This window comes from Coenobita brevimanus, chromosome 102, assembly GCF_032717465.1.
Source record: "Coenobita brevimanus isolate Jiangsu-jjx chromosome 102, ASM3271746v2, whole genome shotgun sequence".
NCBI lineage: Eukaryota > Metazoa > Arthropoda > Malacostraca > Decapoda > Coenobitidae > Coenobita > Coenobita brevimanus.
Genome location: NC_137055.1, coordinates 15,591,004 through 15,610,709, shown reverse-complemented (window position 1 = coordinate 15,610,709; position 19,706 = coordinate 15,591,004). Strand labels below are relative to the sequence as shown.

Below are 19,706 nucleotides of genomic sequence, written 5' to 3'. Positions count from 1 at the left end.
GAAAAAAAAATGGCCAACACAAATGACGTTAGCAACAATGAACATCTTTCACACAATCGTGAAGACAAAGATTTCCACACAGTGCTGATGCACATATTGCCCACGATAGGTACAAGTGAACAACAAGTCAGCGTATATATTTAATACTGTATATAGTGTATATAGTTAATACTGTATATATATTTTTTTTATATAAAATAACAAAATATGGGGCTATATAATATCATTTTCAGTAATATCTATGCAATATAAACTAAACCTTAAAAAAGGGTCCCAAGGAAATTAGCCAGCAATTATGCAACCTCGAACAACACCGAAAAAGCATAGACAAACGAAGAAAAACAAACTATAGAAAATCAATACATACAAAAAAAAAAAAAAAAAATAGAGTATGATCACATAACAAATAAATGAAAGTAGGTGTAAGTGTTACTACAAATGCCAAAATACCACATAAACTACAAACAAAAAAGCAAATTGTTGTCTCCACAAGCTAGTGGCATGGCACATCATCACTATCATCGACCGCAGCATGACCGGATTCAATGTCAGGACTGCAATAATTACAATTATGTAACTACAAACGATATGTAACTACAAACAATATGTAACAATTATGTATTGCATTAACAAGCTGTAACTTTTATGAAACTTTAACTACAATTATAAGGCCAACACAGTTATGTAATAGTTGCATTAACAAAATGTAACTACAATTGTAAGGCCAACACAAACATGTAACAGTTGCATTAACAAAATGTAACTACAGTTATAAGGCCAACACAATTATGTAACAGTTGCATTAACAAAATGTAACTACAGTTATAAGGCCAACACTGCATTACTACAATATTATGTAACAATTCATACAATGTTACAATTATGTATTACTACAATGTTTCTACAATATTATGTAACAATTCAAACAATGTTACAATTATGTATTACTACAATGTAACAATTACAATACAATTATGTAACAATTCATACAATGTTACAATTATGTATTACCACAATGTTACTACAATATTATGTAAAGTCATACAATTTTACCACAATTCTGTATTACCAGAATCATCATACAAGTTAGGTGAAATATTAGATATTACTAAAGGGACAACTCCATATGTAATGTAATGACCTAGCAGTATTACCATTGCACAATTATATGTGTATGTCTGTTATACATAAGCATCTTACAAAATGTCATACAACAACCATTGCATTTGTTCAATTATGTATACAACTTGTTTAAAATGTAATATTACTGGATCAGTACAATATTAACATGAATATTATATGTATACAATATTATAATCAATATTATGTACTAATAGATTAGCATATGTTAATGATAATTACTGTCGGAGGACCTCCAGTGCCTGACCGAGCAGTGTCAGGACTCCATATTATAATTACAAATCATAATAGATAAATAGATAGATAGACAGACAGACAGATAGAAGCAGCAAGTCAGAGGATGGGTTAGGTATTGTGTCTGTGAGAATCGAGCAATGCTAATCATGCTTACACACTCTAACTCAAGGAATGCTTGATAGGCACACGACAGCGCCTCGTGACCATACACACATACTGACACACAGGCTTCTAGAACATTTCAACAACAGTGTAACACACGTGACACGACCCCTGCTACACCAGAATTTAGGAAGCAGAGCTCAGAAGGAGACAGGCCATAGAACCGGCAGGTAGTAGGGAGATGGAGCCTAGCAACATGGGCGAGAGGGTGGAAGAGAGAGAGAGCGAGACAGGGAGGTTAGCTCGCGGGACTGTATACTTCACTCGAGAGTGAGAGACTTTGTTAATATTTCCAAGACAAATCAAAATAGTCCCATACTCATCTTTACCTCTCCGGTCACTGCATGACAAAAAGGTAACGAAGATTATCTACTTACAAAACTACTCAAGTATAACAACCGCTCGTCCACCAGTATAGTATATGTATAACTGATCTACAAAACTTCACTACAAGTTTCTTACAAAGTTATTGTAAGACCTGCACTCCATCACTATTCCCTAACTAATCATCAGCTGGTTGTCTGCATGCTGTCTGCACTGTGTCACTATTCCCTCGCTATTCTTCAGCTGGTTGTCCACATGCTGTTTGCACTCCGTCACTATTTCCTAACTAACTGTCTTCAGCTGTTTGTCTACATGCTGTTTTACACTCTATCACATTATTGCTTACTTCGTACTACTGCTGCTCTAGCTTAGCATCTACTTCCTCCTTAAGCTGTTGCTGTTCTTCCTTCATTTCCCCCATGAATGCATCCAGCTGTCCTTGCACCCTCAGTTGTACTTCCCTCTGTTGCTCCTGTAATGCCTCTTGAAGTTGTTCATATCGTTCTTTTTGTTCTTCACGTTGTGCCTCTAGTTGTTCATTCTGCACTTGCAACTGGACACTTTGTGCTTGTAATTGTTCTTTGAGTTCTTTCTTCTGTGCCTATAATTGTTCTTTGAGCTTTTTCTGTCCTTCGTTCTGTGCTTGTAGTTGGACACTTTGTGCTTATATTAGTTTCATGATTGTCACCAGGGAAATTTCCTCCTCCTGCCCAGCTCGAGATCTTGTCTTCACACCTTGTGCTTCCATGTTGAAGGTTGGACTCACTGCAGCCCTAAATAATCCCACACTCCTGACACCAGTGTTACGTCCTAACCCCACACTGCCACAAATTCCAACAGCAGTAGTTCAGTACAGGAAGGACGTTGCCCAGTGAGTTGTTCTTCCTATGGTCAGCCTTAAGGCATACAGTACACAAGATCAGCTGAGACGAAAATAAACTCTGGCTCCTTAAGATTCACTGTCTTTATTTTCCAGATAATTCCACTTAATGCTTCACTGTTCTCACAAGTACTGGAGCTATACACACTTTACTGACTGCAATTACACTTAATGTTTAACAACACTTCACAGTTATTACACTTAAAGCTTGATAACACTTCACACATTTTCACAAGTACCGAAAATAATCTTTACGAACTGTAGTTACACATAATGCTTCCCAGCAACACTTCACAAACTTCACTAACTGCACTCAAACCGACTGCACTTCACTCAAACTGACCTGAAACCTGACTAAACTTCTAATAATATCTACCCCATCTTAATATAAGCTTACATTATATGCGAAACATTGAGTACACTCTCGACGGGCAACAGTTACCAATTCAGAGACAACCAAAACATGCCAAAGCTGTCTGATATTACATAACACTCTTAAGCATTTACCATACGAACTTAAATTATATAGTTTAACAAGGAATCACTTAAATAAAACAATATAAAGAAAAAAGCACAAAAAATTAATGTGAAAACTATTTAATGCATACAAGTCGGTATCCTCACTCGGGGCACCAAAATGTGATAAATATTTGGAGATTCAGGTAAACAAATCGGGGCTCCTCACTCGGGGCACCAAAATGTAAGAAATTTCTAGTAATATCTAGTAAACAACTCGTAGGTCGTTACTCGTCCCTGAAGTTGTCCTTAACCCTTACACTGCGGGCATGTTTCCCAATGTTTTGCGGCTCCAGCGGGGTTATTCGGGCTCCGACAGACTCTCAAAAAATATTTGCCAAAAATCAGTTATTAGTCCTAGAATATTAAAATTAAATATGCCTATGGCACATACCTTCAGCTTTCTCCTGGGATGTTTGTTGAGCCTTCGTCGATTACCATAGGACTTGTGGAGACCTCTGAAGTTGGGTAACGAAGTCTCCACTTTTCACTTCCCGACAACCCATAATATGATTACCACAGCCAGATATTAACACTATAAACACTACTCTATGATTATCAAGTAGTTTGGGATCCATACTCCAAATAAAACCCATTGTGAAAGCAATGAAAATTACGAGCACGTATGACCTTCCCACTTGCGCTAGTTCGCTGTTGGTATTCTGTCATTTATTATTCATAAAACCCTCACACTTTATATTTCTATTACTATAAAACACTTATATATATCTACAGTCTTTATCCATAAGTTTCCTTCAGTAGTATTAGTTTATTGTCACTGTAGGGATTCAATTTCTTTCAGTAAAATACGTAGCATTCACTTTCTCGTCCTGTATACTAGCATTGAGAGTGAATGTCACTTTCACCTTCACTCTCATAACTCATAGTATTCAGACATGCTAGAGTGTAACTCACTTTCATTACTCCTAGGGTATATACTCATATTCTTATAATACTACTCATTTACATTTCTATTTACGTTCTCTATTTTATTTACGTTATTTACATTTCTATTTTATTTACACTGTGTTATGCACTGTCACTTGAAGTAACTTATAAAACTATTTCCACTGTTCACGTATATTTACATTCATTACTTTCACTTGCTGTTTACACATTATTTACACATTATTTACAATTCCACTTGCACTGTTTTACTCAATACAAAGATCGTAGTCACTCTTTTATCAATTGTCAGCCCTTTACCTCTTTCCACACGAGGTTTAGTAGGGGGTAAAGGTCACAGGGCCCTTTGCATGGGGGTGAAAAGTCCCTGAAGTTAGCAAGAGCAAACAGACGTACCTCCACATTGGAAGATGAGAGTGAACTGATAAGGGTGGGCCAGGGTGGTGGCCTACCTAGGGAAATGCATTACTACCAACGTTAGCCTCTTGACAGCAGCTAATATATAGCAGTGAAATGATTGGCAGGAAATCTAGACAATACATTATAAATTAGGTAGTTCCAGGTGAATGTAAATATCACTTAGGCTTCTCCCTTCCCTCCTTATATGTATATTTATTACGGAAATAGATTATACGGCATATTTCAAGGGGAAATAAACAGCGAAATTTTGCGAACGAGTGCACGTGAGGTGTTGTCAGGTGATAATTAGCCAATTCCAGGTGTATGGCACTCTCACTTACCTTATTTCTTTCTTGTATATATTATTTGGTATAAGAATAGGGCATAGGGCTTATTTCAATGGATGAAATCAGTGAAAAATTCCAGGGAAGATTTACTTAGCGTAGCACAGCCGGGCAGTCAAAAGGATAGGGTAATGGAGGGGGGGTAGAGAGGGGAGTCAAGAACGGGGAGAAATGGCTCAATTGACAACAATGGATGGGAGTACAGATGAGATTAGGAGTGCTGACTAGTGCTGGACATTGGCAGTACTGATAGATGATACAAGCCACCAGTTGGAAGCCTGGGTGAATTCAAAATAACACAGAATCACAAAAGCGACGCCCTGCGGTATGATCCCTTGCTCCCAAGCGTCACGAAAGTGACACCCCGCGGTTAAGGAGTTAAGTAAATTCAAACAAGTCTCATAGGGTTAGATGAACCATAACCTACACCTTAACTCACCTAACTAATCCTCTTCCATCTCCTAGCTAATCCCCCCTTCAGTTAGCCAATTCGTAAAGGTTACTTAGCTAGTGAAGAGGGAGTGTCAGACAACCGATGATGATGAGGCTGCTTTCTTCTGTAGTTGCTTGAGCAATCAAGCATCCTTAAGGTGCGTATGTACAAAGTGCTGCTTCAACCTTGTCTAGGAGCAGACTGTGTAAACGTGGCAGGCTTCTACCTCCCTCATAGAATGGTAGGGGTGCCAACTATTAATAAATTACAGTACTAAATAAAGTTAGATTACATCATTATATATACAGGGCGAATCTAATAAATTAATCTTAGTTTTAATTAAACTAAAGTTAAATCAAATATTCCCTTTAACTATGTGAATATCTTAAATCCACATCTGCTTTACATGACGTTTTCATCCTCGCCACGTCATCTAACACGCAGACGCAGTTTAGGTCCATGGTACTTTCCATGTAATTACATGTACAGTGTTTACAATATCGTAGTCCACGAGGGTTAGATGCAGTAGCATTTCATTTATCAGTAATAAGAATTATCAAAGAGAACTTAATTTCTGGGTTATAAAAACCGCTTGAACAAGTGACAACGGTCTCTAGTTTTCCTCTGCTTCTAACCAGGGACGACAATTATAAAAAGTAGAGAGCGCAACTGCTCTGGGGGAAAATATTTCCCACAGTTTTGGGGCCGGGCGTAAAATGATACGCTGTATCATGTAATGTGACCCTTAGCTAAGAGTTCCCTCCATAGTTCTCGAGAACCCTGTGCTGCGGCACTTCTGGGTCGCGCATCCTGACCCGTTTGATCATCACCATCTCCTGTATTCGGAGTAGCCACCATCTCTAGGGTACCAGTTTATCAATAGTTTTTATATTGGCATGTCCCCTACATTTTATTTTTACGAGTCTCAGAACCCCCTCTGAATCTGGGTGCATGGAGATCACTTTAGCTTATGGCCACTGGGATCTTGTTTGTTCGGTTTCCACTAAGACCACATCCCCTATGTTTATAACGGATTTGTTGCTGGCAGTCTGAGCCCCATAAAATCTTTCTCGTAGGCTCAAAAGATATTCCTCGCTCAAATGTCTGTTTCAGTTATCCAACAACCTTTTCAGACGTTGATATCCCTCCCACAGATGTTGTCCTAAACCATTATTTTCTATGGTAGGATCATCTACTTCCTGGATATCCACACAAGGCACCAGACAGAGCTTCCTGCCATATAACATATGACCCGGCGTCAAGGCCTCTAGCGAGATGCTAGTGTCATCTAAATAAGTCAGGAGTCTATTATTAATCATGGTTTTAATTTCAGTTATTACTGTTCTTTATTTTTCTTTCGTGATCTTAGTTCTGTGTAATGGATTCCTCAGGCAGTTCTTGACAATACCAATCATTCGTTCGGTAAATCCATTTTGCCATGGAGCTCTTGGAGCTGTGAACTGCCAGGTACAATTTCGGATTCCCAGCGCTGACTTAACCTTTCGGTCATTCTTTATGTTCAGCAGTAAAGGTGCTGCTCCAACGAAATTAGTTCAGTTGTCACTTATTAACTTGCCAGGACAAGACCTTCTAGCAGCAAATCTTTGAAAGGCATTGAGGAATGTCTCTGAGCTCAGATCTTCTGCTATTTCTAGATGGACAGCCCTTGTGTAGGCACAAGTAAATAGACAAATGTAAACTTTATGGGGAGTTTCCTCACCCATAACAGTTATAGCCCCTGTATAGTCCACTACTGTTACTTGGAAGGGCCAACATACATTTACCCTATCCCTTGGTAGGGCCGGTGGTCCTGGATAATCAAATGGTCGTTGCTCATATTTTTTATGACCCGTCTACCCTTAGGAATCCAATACCTTTCCCGTAATTAGGCTAAGGTCTGCGGCACACCTCCATGGAGATCATGGGCTCCCTTTATAATTATTTGTACAAAGACTCTGCTCCTGGGTAATAAAATTGGGTGTTTGGTTTGGAGAGGCAAATCAGCCTTTATTAATCTGCCCCGACACCTAATCAGACCTTTTACGTCTAAGAACAAGCCTAAATTCTTTATCAGCTTATTCCTGTTCCCAGTGCCTTGGCCTAAAAGGTTATATATTTCCCCATAATAGTTATTTTGTATTCTTTTCAGCCAATATTCTAGGGGATCTAACTTCTGAAACCCCACTTTCTTATTCAAAAATTCAACAACCAATTTAGTAGTGTTTAGAAGTTGTCTTATTGATGAGAATTGGCTGATGTCAATTACTTCTGGCTCAGGTACTACAGGATCCAAGTTCACTACACTAACCTCAGCAATATTGTACTGTTTCTGCTCAGGCCAATATTTAGTGAGCAACCTCTTAGGACCTTTAAACTACAAGTTATCTTTGATTAGTCTCTTTACGGTCAAACCTCTCGAGAGCAGATCAGCTGGATTTTGTTTGGAGGATACATGCATGAAATTAAATTTGGAAGACAGCTCTTTACCAGTCCTCACTCTATTACGGACGAAAGGAATTTTACTGTCTTCCTTTCCTATCCAGTAAAGACAAATCTCACTGTCAGTCCATATATAAATATCCTCAAACTGAGTATCAAGAGTAGTGGTTATATACCTGGCCAATTTAGTTCCTACTTCTATGGAGCCCAATTCCATTTGAGGTAGGGTTCTTCCTTTAACTGGCACAACTCTGGCTTTGGACATAATAATCTTACTATCCTCTCCTGCTGTGCAATAAGCTACTGCTCCATAGGCCCTTTGAGAAGCATCACAAAATATGTGTAAGTGCGAGTTCTCATTACTGTTTATTTCCCTGGGATTCTGGGAATACATATGAATGATGTGGTCTCAAACTCCTTTCTAATCTGTTCCCATTGTTCCACATATGTCTCACCCAATTCAGTATCCCAGTCTAACTTTTCTCACCAAGCCTCTTGCACTAAACATTTGCCCCCAAATAACTATAGGACTGACCAATCCTAATGGGTCAAATAACACTGATACCTGACTTAACAAGAACCTCTTGGTGAGAGTGACATCAGAGAACTTAATTGGTTTCAAAATTATTACATCAGCTGTTGTATCCCAGTTAAGACCTAATACATTTTGAATTTTGGTAATGTCAGAATCTGGATAGTCCTCTTGTATTTCATACCTCAAAAGCGGTGAATTTGTATTCCAGCTCTGTAACGGCAAATTTGCCTTCCCAGATTCGGAATTAGCTATTTCATAAGCCTTCAATGCTTCCGACTCTGTATCAGCAACATCTTGTAAAGTATCCATGTAAAATGCCTGTCATATTTCTGGGCATTTAGCACTTTCAAAGTGAGGCTTTAAAGTGTTGCAAAGTAGGAAAGGACCAGCACAAGAGCCAAAAAGCACCGATCGGAAACAGTAAGTTTTCAGTGGACTATCCTCACTTTGAGGATCATGAGGCCAGAGGAATATTGTAAATTTCCTATCCTCCTCTCTCAGTCCTATTCTGAGTAAAGCCTTACTAATGTCTGCTGTGTAAGCATAAAGTTTCTCTCTAAATCTTAGTAACACATTTCCTAACTTCTCTGTTAGTGTAGATCCAGAGTATAGGCAATCGTTCAAGCTAGCTGACCTCTTGGACGCTTTACCATTACAATTGAATACGATCCTTATGGGAGTAGTTACTGAATCCTTGCTTACAGCATGATGTGGTAAGTAATGTCCTTCTTTTGTGGTTAACAGGGAATTCAATCTCTTCTATAAATTTATTCTTCAATTGATCCTTTATAATATTATCATATATGGTTAATGTTCTGGTTTATCTCTCAACTTCCTTAGAAGAGAATTTAACTGAGCCTTAGCTGCTTGGTAATTTGTTGGTAACTCCGAATGGTTTAGTTTCCATGGTAATCCTACCCAATACTGTCCATCCTTAAATTCCACTGACTGATTATACAAATCCAAGGTTATTTTATCTTCAGGGGTTGGGTCCTCAGAGTGTATTCCTATACTGTCTAGGTCCCACAATTTGTGTACAGGTTCAATATTTTCATCCAACAAGTCATGTATCCGAGTAGGTTCTACTTCTGCACCTTTTCTAGCTCCCATCAATGACTGTGTGTGGGTAACAAAGACTGAGTCTACTAGTTTGGCCTCTCCTTTAACTTGTTTTGGAAAAGGCAACTGACCCATAATAAGGTTACCTCCTGGACTCTTGAACAACTGTACGTTATTCCTTTTGAAGGTCCTACGTAGGACTCTTCCACAATAATCAGAACCAATTATCATTTTTATGGAACCCACAGTATAAGATTCCACATTCCGTTTAGCCAACTTTATCCCTGAGCTTTGTTGATGATCAGAGGTTTCCTTCAATCCTTTTATATATATACTTGTCTCCATATTATCAAGTACAGCTGCTGTTATACGGCATTTATATCTGCCTCATTGTATTACTGGTCTAACTAAATCAAAAGACTGAGCTTTCTTAGTTGTTAAGAATCCTGTAATGGCTAGATTTACCTTGCCAGTAATAGGTAACTTTAATTTCTTCACAATGTCTGCAGAAATGAAGTTTTCTGAGCACCCGTATCAAACAGGGTACATACTAATAGGTTTCCAATCTCAAACAATACTTTCACATCTGCTATTGGTACTGCAGCTGGCATTACTAATGGAGCATTCCCCTTTGCAATTGTCATATTGACACTTGCATGTTTAGGAACCTCAATTTTCTTCCTAGAGCATAAAGCACTATGATGATGGTCTTTTTTGCATTTCAAACAAAAATTTAATTTAGTCTTACAGTCTGCGGAAGTATGTTCGGAGTTCATACAGATTATACAACATCCCAGTTCCTGAAGCTTTCCTACTCTAGAAGCATAATCAGGATAATGTTGACAAGATGCACTGGAATTCTGTTCACTACAAAATACACAAACTTTCCTGTCTTTTACCATGGAAGGTTTTATATCCTTAAGTTCACCAGCTTGTCTGTTCCTTGTTTTTAATCCTTTATCCTCAGCCTTTAAGGAGCTAAGGAAAGTACCTATCTCCTCTATAGGCACATACTTAGTCTTCTCTGACTTAGGTTTCCCAACTAGTTGGTTAGAGGGTCTTTTTCCTTATTTCAGTCTTCTGTTTGACCTCAGTAGGTTTTACCTTGCAAATGTTTACAGAGTTGCATCAAGCCTTCCTCAGTCTCTTCGCAGGAGAAATTATCCTTTAGATACCTACCATACAAAGCATCCTTGGTTTTTGGTAGAAGCTTTAAGGAAACAATTCTTGAAAGCACCCAATCTGATGCCTTAATATCTTCGTAAGTACCTAAGGCCTTTAAGTTACAACTTATTGTAATTCTAAAGTTTTGCAAGAAATCAAAATCGTGTCTAGGTATGGGTAATTCAATTACAGCCTTCAGTAACTGAGTAATAACTTGCTCCCTGTCGTCGTAGTTTTGTCTAAGGATGGTCAAGGCCACCTCATAATTATTTTCTTCGACTGGTAATTCTTTTATCAGTTGATATGGTGTTCCTTTGACCTGTCCTAACAGATAGGTAAGTTTGCTAACTTTAGGGAGATCTGTTTTATCGTGTACTAAATATCTGAACTGGTCTCAGAAAGATTTCCAGTTCTGCTCCCCATCAAACTCCGGAAGCGTTATGTGTGGTAACACAGCTCTACTCTGCTGTTCCACAACTTGTGTTTCTGCGGCAGTCTCAGCTAATTTTGACTCTAGTGTATTTACTACAGTAAAGTATTCTAATTTACCTTCAAACTTCGTAGTATCTGGCTCTAAGAGTTCCTTATCATCAGCCTTTACTATAGCCGCTTCTAGAGTTATATAACTTTCTTCATACTTGTTCCATCGGTCTTTCAAGATATTTAGGAGACCATTTAATTTCTCCTTGGACAGAGGTATTTCGTCCAACGACTGTTTGGTATCATTTATGGCTTTAGTTATCCATCCTGCTTTACTACTAGAAGATCTTTGCAGTAAAGAAACAGACATGTTTAATGGTTTCTAATTTAATAATTTAATTATGAGTTTCAACCACAAATTTACCCCAGGTAGGGATTAGGTCCTCTATATCAACCCTGTTCCCCTGGGTTATTAAAACTCTAAGGTTGTATTTATCTCCCCTCTTAATTTCCAAATATTCATTACAGCTCAGCTAACTAATCATTTAATTTTGAGGAGTGTAGGAATTAGGTTCATGATATCAAATCTATCCCTCCAGGTTATTAAACCTCTAGGGTCATATTTCATTCCCACACTCAAATTCCAAAACATCCATTTTCCCTGAACTCGGTATGTACATCATCTACTGCAACCCAACTTTTTTTTTTTTTTTTTTTTTTTTTTACGTGTCCGACTCTGGACAAAGGCTCAGGGACTATTTCTTGGAGGCATCGGCCTATCCCAAGGCCCATAAGTCCTCCTACACCTCCACATGTCACCATTTCGGTGCTAACACCCACCGTCCATATTGAATACATGCTAGGGCTGTCTCATACAGGACTGGTGTACTGGTATTAGCCGGGGTACTTTTACGACATGCCGGCGGGCCATCTGGTAGATCAGGAAAGTCTGCTTTTTAGGAAACTCAAATCCTTAAACTCTTCCCTGCCCCAGCCAGGATTCGATCCTGGGTCCATTAGGACTGCAGGCCGCCTCTCTACCGATTCAGCCACCGCCCAACAAAAGCAACTTTAAACACATTGAGCACTTCGGCACACATTGGCTCTCCTCACTCGATTGGGGCACCAAAATGTGAAAAATATTTTATGCATACAAGTCGGTTATGCTCACTCGGGGCACCAAAATGTGAGAAATATTTGGAGGTTCTGGTAAACAAATCAGGGCTCCTCACTCAGGGCACCAAAATGTAAGAAATTTGTAGTATTTTCTAGTAAACAACTCGTAGGTCGTTGCTCGTCCCTAAAGTTGTCCTTAAGTAAATTCCAACAACTCTCATAGGGTTAGGTGAATCATAATTTACACCTTAACTCACCTAACTAATTCTCTTCCATCTCCTAGCTAATCCCCCCTTGAATTTGCCAATTCGTAAAGCTAATGAAGAGGGAGTGTCAGACAACCGATGACGATGAGGCTTCTTTTCCATAGTTGCTTGAGCAATCAAGCATCCTTAAAGTGCGTATGTACAACATACTGCTTGAACCTTGTCTAGGAGCAGACTGCGTAAACGTGGCAGGCTTCTACCTCCCTCATAGAATGGTAGGGATGCCAACTATTAATAAATTACAGTACTAAATAAAGTTAGATTACATCATTATATATACAGGGCGAATCTAACAAATTAATTTTAGTTTTAATTAAACTAAAGTTAAACCAAATATTCCCTTTAACTACGTGAATATCTTAAATCCACATCTGCTTAACATGACCTTTTCATCTTCGCCACGTCATCTAACGTGCAGACGCAGTTTAGGTCCATGGTACTTTCCATAGAATTACATGTACAGTATTTACACAATAGTAGTCCACAAGAGTTAGACGCAGTAGCATTTCATTTATCAATAATAAGAATTATCAAAGAGAACGTAATTTCTGGGTTATAAAAATCGCTTGAACAAGTGACAACGGTCTCTAGTTTTCCTCTGCTTCTAACCAGGGACGACTAGTATAAAAAGTAGAGAGTGCAACTGCCCAGGGGAAAATTATTTCCCACAATTAATGTACAACTTACATTAACTACGCTCACAAACAGCAGGCAAACTGGCAACTGACTCGAACCGGAACTTGCTACTGTAAACTTTGGGAAGTGTCGAGAAAAATTTCGGCTACCTAACTGGCAAACCTCGTTTCTTAGTGTATATATATATATATATATATATATATATATATATATATATATATATATTTATATATATATAAAACAGCAGTACTCGTGTGTGTGTATATATATATATATATATATATATATATATATATATACATATACATATATATATATATATATATATATATATATATACATATATATATATATATATATATATATATATATACATATATATATATATATATATATATATATATATATATATATATACATATATATAACAGCAGTACTCATTAAAATACCCGCCGCCACCGGACCACTCACCCCGCCACCCCCCACCCCACCACCAAGCCACCACCACACCACCACCCCAGGAGGACACCACGGTGGGGTTAGTGACCCAGGACAAGAGGGTCACCAGGACACCCCTGTCCAGAGTCCCTCTTCCTCGCAACTGTCACAACACCAGGTGAGCAGGAAGAGGCAACGACCCTGCAGGCAGGGCAGCCTTCACCAGGTTCAGGGTGGGACTGATCCAGAGTCAGTCCCAGGCAACACCGCAGTACGGCCACTGTACGTACCGGGGAAGGAGCGGTCACTGTTCGCCCTTCAGTTGTTTCCCCCTGTGACACCGCCATCACAGCCACCGTACGTGAAGGGGGAGGGAGTGGCCACCGTACGCCCGTCAGTCACAGCCACCTCTGGGGATGACCTTGGGGCGTTAGTTATTGAACGTGCCCCAACTGGCAGGGAGAGGAATAGTAGAACTGCAATCACGGCCACTGTACATGACGGGGAGGGAGTGGCCACCGTACGCCCCTCATCCACTAATGCCTTCTACTATGGGAGTAACACCTTGGTTACTTCCCAAAGGGCAGGCAGGCCCACGGCTACGGCCTTTGTACGTACCAGGGTAAGTAGACCCTCAGCTGCAGCCTCTGTACGTACTGGAGAGGGCGCTGCCCCTGTGCACTCCTCTCCTGCCTTTTCCTCCTACGGGAGTAACACCGCGTTCACGGCCAAAGTATGTGACAGGGAAGGAGCTGCCACCGTACGCCCTTCAGTTATTTCCCGGCAGGTAGGAAAGCATACGGCTATGGCCGCAGTGTGTGCAAGGGTAAGTAGACCCTCGCCTACGGCCTCAGCACACACCGGAGAGGGCGCTGCCCCCATGCACCCCTCTCCTGCCTTTTCCTCCTTCAGGAACAGCACCACCAGCACTATCTTAGTACGTGCAGGGGAAGGAGCGGCCACCGTACGCCCTTCAGCTGCGAGCCCTAGGAGTCACGGAACCGTGTTCACAGCCACCGTACGTGACGGGGAGGGAGTGGCCACTGTACGCCCCTCATTCATGATTCCAAAGGCCCTCCCGAAGCAGGAGGTCCCTTGCGTGGCTGACCCCTTTCCTCTCGGCTGCGTGGGACGCCCTTTGTCTCCCAACAGGAGCGGTTCCCCGGAGGTGCTGTCAGAGTGGTGGTGTGGCCCAGTCCAAGCTCTACCACCTACCCCTGGGAGACCCCTGTCCCTGACAGACACCCGACGGAGGCGGCGCTGCAATTTACCCCTGACGGCGCTTTCTCCTGTAGGCGGCTACAGTCCCCGGACTCCCAGGTCTGGCCAGCAGCCCCCAGGCCCAGACAATCTGGGCTCTCTCTCTCCTCGGAGCCAGAGGCGCCAGGCCTGCCTCCTGCAGCTGTTCGGCCCTAGTCCCAAGGGCCACCTCTCAGGTCGAGGCCCCCAGACTGGAGGGCCTCCCTGCACACCACCGACATGGCCCCAGTGCAAGGGCTGCCTCTCAGGTCGAGGCCCCCAGACAGAAGGGCCTCCCTGCACCCCAACAACGACTACGACCCGAGCAGTGATGCCCCTGCGGGCAGTGCATTGCCCCCTGCAGGAGGGCTCCCCATAGGGCCCCTCTCTCACGCCCCGGACATGCAACAGGTAATGCCCAGGGAAAATACAGGTACACAGTGATGCTAATAACGCTAGTGCCATGAACAGTCAAGACAGAAATGCACAGTGATAAGTGACAGAGTAAAGGCCCAAGAAATATATAAGTGACTAAAGTTACCCACAGTGTACAGTGAACCAGTACTTGGCAGAGCAGAAAAGATCAATAACCATATACGGGAGGACTTATAGAAATTGTGGGTTGAGATCAGAGGTGTGCGGGATTCATCAGAAACTTGTGAACTAGTGCTACTGCGACTAAGTGACTTTATATATATATATATATATATATATATATATAAACAGGAGTACTCGTGTGTGTGTGTGTGTGTGTGTGTGTGTGTGTGTGTATATATATATATATATATATATATATATATATATATATATATAGTACTCGTGTGTGTGTGTATGTATATATATATATATATATATATATATATATATATATATATATATATATAATATATATATATATATATATATATATATATATATATATATATATATATATATATATATATATATATATATATATATATATATATATATATATATATATATATATATATATATATATATATATATATATATATATATATATATATATATAAACAGCAGTAATCATGTGTGTGTGTGTGTGTGTATATATATATATATATATATATATATATATATATATATATATATATATATATACACACACACACACACACACGAGTACTGCTGTACTGTACCACAATCTTGAATCTTTTTACAATTTAATGGACAGCATGCAAAGTTCAGGGCCCAGATTCTACAAACCGTCATAGCTAAGTCCGTCGTACATATCTAAACAAAATGGCGCATTTTAGACATAACTCCGTCAGAAACTCGTATGGTCGACCATAAACTCCTATGGACGACCATAATAAGACGCGCGATGGTATGTTCGGGTTCACCCTGTCTTAACGCCGCCTATGACCGTCAGAAGTGTGTCAACATGGCCGCACCACAGCAAGCAGATCCCCAGCCGAGGAATATTTTCCGAAGAAGGGACGTGCTTAACGAGCTCAGTGATGCTGAGCTTATCAAGAGATACCGGCTAGACAGGGACGGTATTTTGTATGTCACCAATCTTGTGAGAGACGCCTTATCGAATGACACCAAGAGGAGAAACCCACTCACCCCGGAGCTTAAGGTCATCATAACACTACGTTATCTTGCTACCGGAAAAATGCCAATGTGCAGAGTTTGGGCTTTACAGTACTTGTAGGGCTAGCCCCAGCAGGTTAGGTTAATTATGGACGTCTAAAAAATATTAAATAATAAATAATTAAATATAAAATAATAATAATGGGATAGGTAAAGTTTAGACTGGTCGAAAAAATAATACTTTAGGTTAAGGTTAGTGTAAAAAAATATGAAAATATTAAATAAACCAGACACAAATTATAGAAATATATAACTCAACCTAACCCAGATGAACTGGTTATTGTCCCATTGCTGTCCATAGCAATGAACATTTTCTTTAACTTTCTTTGGACTTAAGAAAATATTTGTAATGTAGGTTAAGTATATTATAATAAATAATGATATGAATAAAAAAATAAAATATATATATATATATATATATATATATATATATATATATATATATATAATAAAATTTAACCTAACCAAGTTTAGCCTAGCCAACAAAAAAATACTAATATGAAATTAGATGAAATTAATAAGGTAGGTTAAGTTTACACTAGTCAGACAGTGTTTTTGGTTACACACTCTTCAACGGGAATACGTTTCAGCGCATTTTCTCACAAACGAATTCCTATTTTACTATGTCTAACTTCCCCAAAAGTCGTAATATGAAGTTAAAACAATTTAAATCCAAGAAAATAATGCCAAGAACCTATTTTATTCCATAAATTTAAAGTTGACAAATTGTGAGCGGTGCGTTCTAGCAGCTGACGGTGTTGTTGGATTAGTGAGGTATGGCCGACGACTTCCGACGGCCATAAGACTGACTGTCATAAATTTGCTTAGCTATGACGGTTAGCTAGGGTCGACCATAAGCACTATGCAGAATACAGGCCCAGAATTGGCTATTTTATGACTGAAAAATGCTAAAGCACCTTAGATGCAGGATAAGATCATAAGAATAACAAATACAAGAGTGTAAATATGAAAAATAAGGCAATAATTGTGTGCTATTGCCATTTATATTATGGCTATAACAGTACTTAGTATGGAGAGAGAAAGAGAGAAAAAAAAGAAAAGCTCGTGACCGAACAAGATGAAAAGGCAGGACATTTTATCTAGTTGCTAGCGTTAAACTAGCGAAGTTGGCAACACGTAACAGCTGACGCAAATAACTAAGGTCTCTCCCTCTCTCTCTCTCTCTTTCTCTCTCGTCATTACAGAGTTTAATGGTATATTAAATTTTTCGAGAAAAAGTGATGGAGGCTGAAATTCCACACGTTTGGAAAATTTTTAAAATTCCTCCTGGACGAAGATTTTGGCACCTAAATGCAGGACATGTCCGGGAAAATCCGGCCGTATGTCAACCCTACATAAAGGTATCGGTGAAAGTTTTAAAATACAGTACATCAGACTATTAAACACTATAAGAAAATGAATTTAATAGAGTATGATAATTCCAATGAAAAAAAAAAGATAATTTTGTAGAACCACTCCTATAATTTCCTAAAAGTGTGCAACACTGGTGTCGTGCGGGATACAGCAGGGTTGCCAGGTCGTGCCATAAAATGGCATTTTTTGCCAGAAATCTCGTGTTTCCCGAAAAAACTGCCATTTCTTTATGGCACAAATTAATTGATGCCATAAAAATGCCATAATTTGTAGCCGGTTTGCCATTTTGTGCCAGAAATTGCCAGTGATATCCAAATTTATCTTTGGAGTATTAAAAATTAAAATAAAAAAATTCTCCACTGCCATTATTTACGTTTTTAGATTATGTAAGTAAGTACTCGCCGCTGAGACAGAGCTGCAACTATTGGTGGAGCGTATGACACGTCCGGCTGTACTGTAGACAGAGTTGCCAACTTGGCGCTTTTGGCGCTAGATCTAGTGCTTTTCATAATAATTTAGCGGCAAAAAAATATTAGATTTTCTTCTATATCTAGCGCGTTTTGAAATCCAATTTAGCGTGAAAATTTGAAGTTTATCTATAGCGCGTTTTAAAGTTGAGCTTAGCGCTTTTGAAGATTTCTGTTTGGCAACACTGAGTGTAGATGTGAGGCTCGGCATAGAGATGGAAAACTCAATTCACTTTGGTGACTCGAGTTTTTATGAGTCACTCACCGAAGAGAATCGGGTAGTTGAGTCACTCGATTCACCAAGTCAGTAGCCTGGCTGCAGCAACCGTTATTTCTGCCAGCCGACTAGCCGAGCAAGTCGGTGATGGGTGAGAGAGCGTAGCTTGCTCGCTAACACTCGGTTAATCATTGAATGTTGCCAACTCCCTCCTATTCATACTATGGACCTGATGCAAGAAAATTTTAATTATCGGGGTAAAGAATGAAACACATATTACATAAATAAAAAAAAAAACTTGACTATTCATTTAAACAAATTGAATAATGACATATTTAGAGCAAAAATAAACATAATCCATTAAACTGTGGCAGTTAAATTCTTTCTATCTTTTGGCCGACGCCATTATCCTCGATGGGGTTACCAAAACTGAATCGTCTCTAATTCAACCTTAAAAAAACTGAGGCACTGAGAGGACTGCATTAAAAAAACGTTAAAAAACGTTAAGCCATTCTGAGGTGATGTAAATAGTTTTAAATTATTAGTAGGATAAAGAAAAACATTTAGATTGCTTAAATTATTATTTTATTGCTAGAATAAAACAGAAATGAAAAACACAGCGACCTGTTATTTAAAATCCTTTCCAATTCGTAAGTCACCAGTGACTCGGTGAGCCAGGCCTTGGCCGGGCCCCACCGCATCTGTCCGGGGTGGCCTGAGTCATGTAATTCGAGTTCTACGAAATCTTGTTCACACTCAATAATCGAGGCTGGAACACGCTGCCTGCAAGTGGTCCTGTGCTATGAGTGGTGATGTGTGCTCACACTACTGTTCATACCAAGCAGTGGTGTGAACACTGAGCAATACTTATACCGCGACCGGGTACTTCAAACTCGTGAGTGGTGAGCCGGGTCGGGCCCCGCCACATTTGCCCGGAGCGGCCTGAGTCAGTCGGGTTCCAAATAAGTCACTCGTGACACTTGTGTCCATAACTCGAGACTGAAATCCGCAGCCTGCCGCGAGCTGAAGGTCTGGTCACTAGGTCAGTGAACAGCCAGTGATGGTGTGGTATGAGTGGTGGTGTGTCCTCATACCAGACAGTGATATGAGCAGTGCACATACCACTCTCGAGTCTCAACCGAAATATAATGTTAGAATATAAACTAAGTGAACAGTTAATGAAAACAATGACTCGATACACCCGATTCAGCGAAAGGAATCGTTCGATTTGAACGATTGGTTCGCGAGTCTTACATCACTATAGCATAAGTGATCATGTCCAGCTGCTTGCTCGCTCCGGCGCATTTTTGTGAGGCCCAGGCTTGACCCTGGCCCGAGCCAGACTTAAGCCAAACGTCCATTCCCGTTTTTGCGATGCCCA

At 39.8% G+C, this 19,706-nt stretch overlaps 1 protein-coding gene across 1 annotated transcript in view; it reads left to right on the top strand.

The window, feature by feature from the left end:
- Positions 1-19,706, top strand: part of LOC145415318 (monocarboxylate transporter 12-like) — a 289,935-nt gene that overhangs the window by 46,776 nt on the left and 223,453 nt on the right. The window lies entirely within an intron of this gene.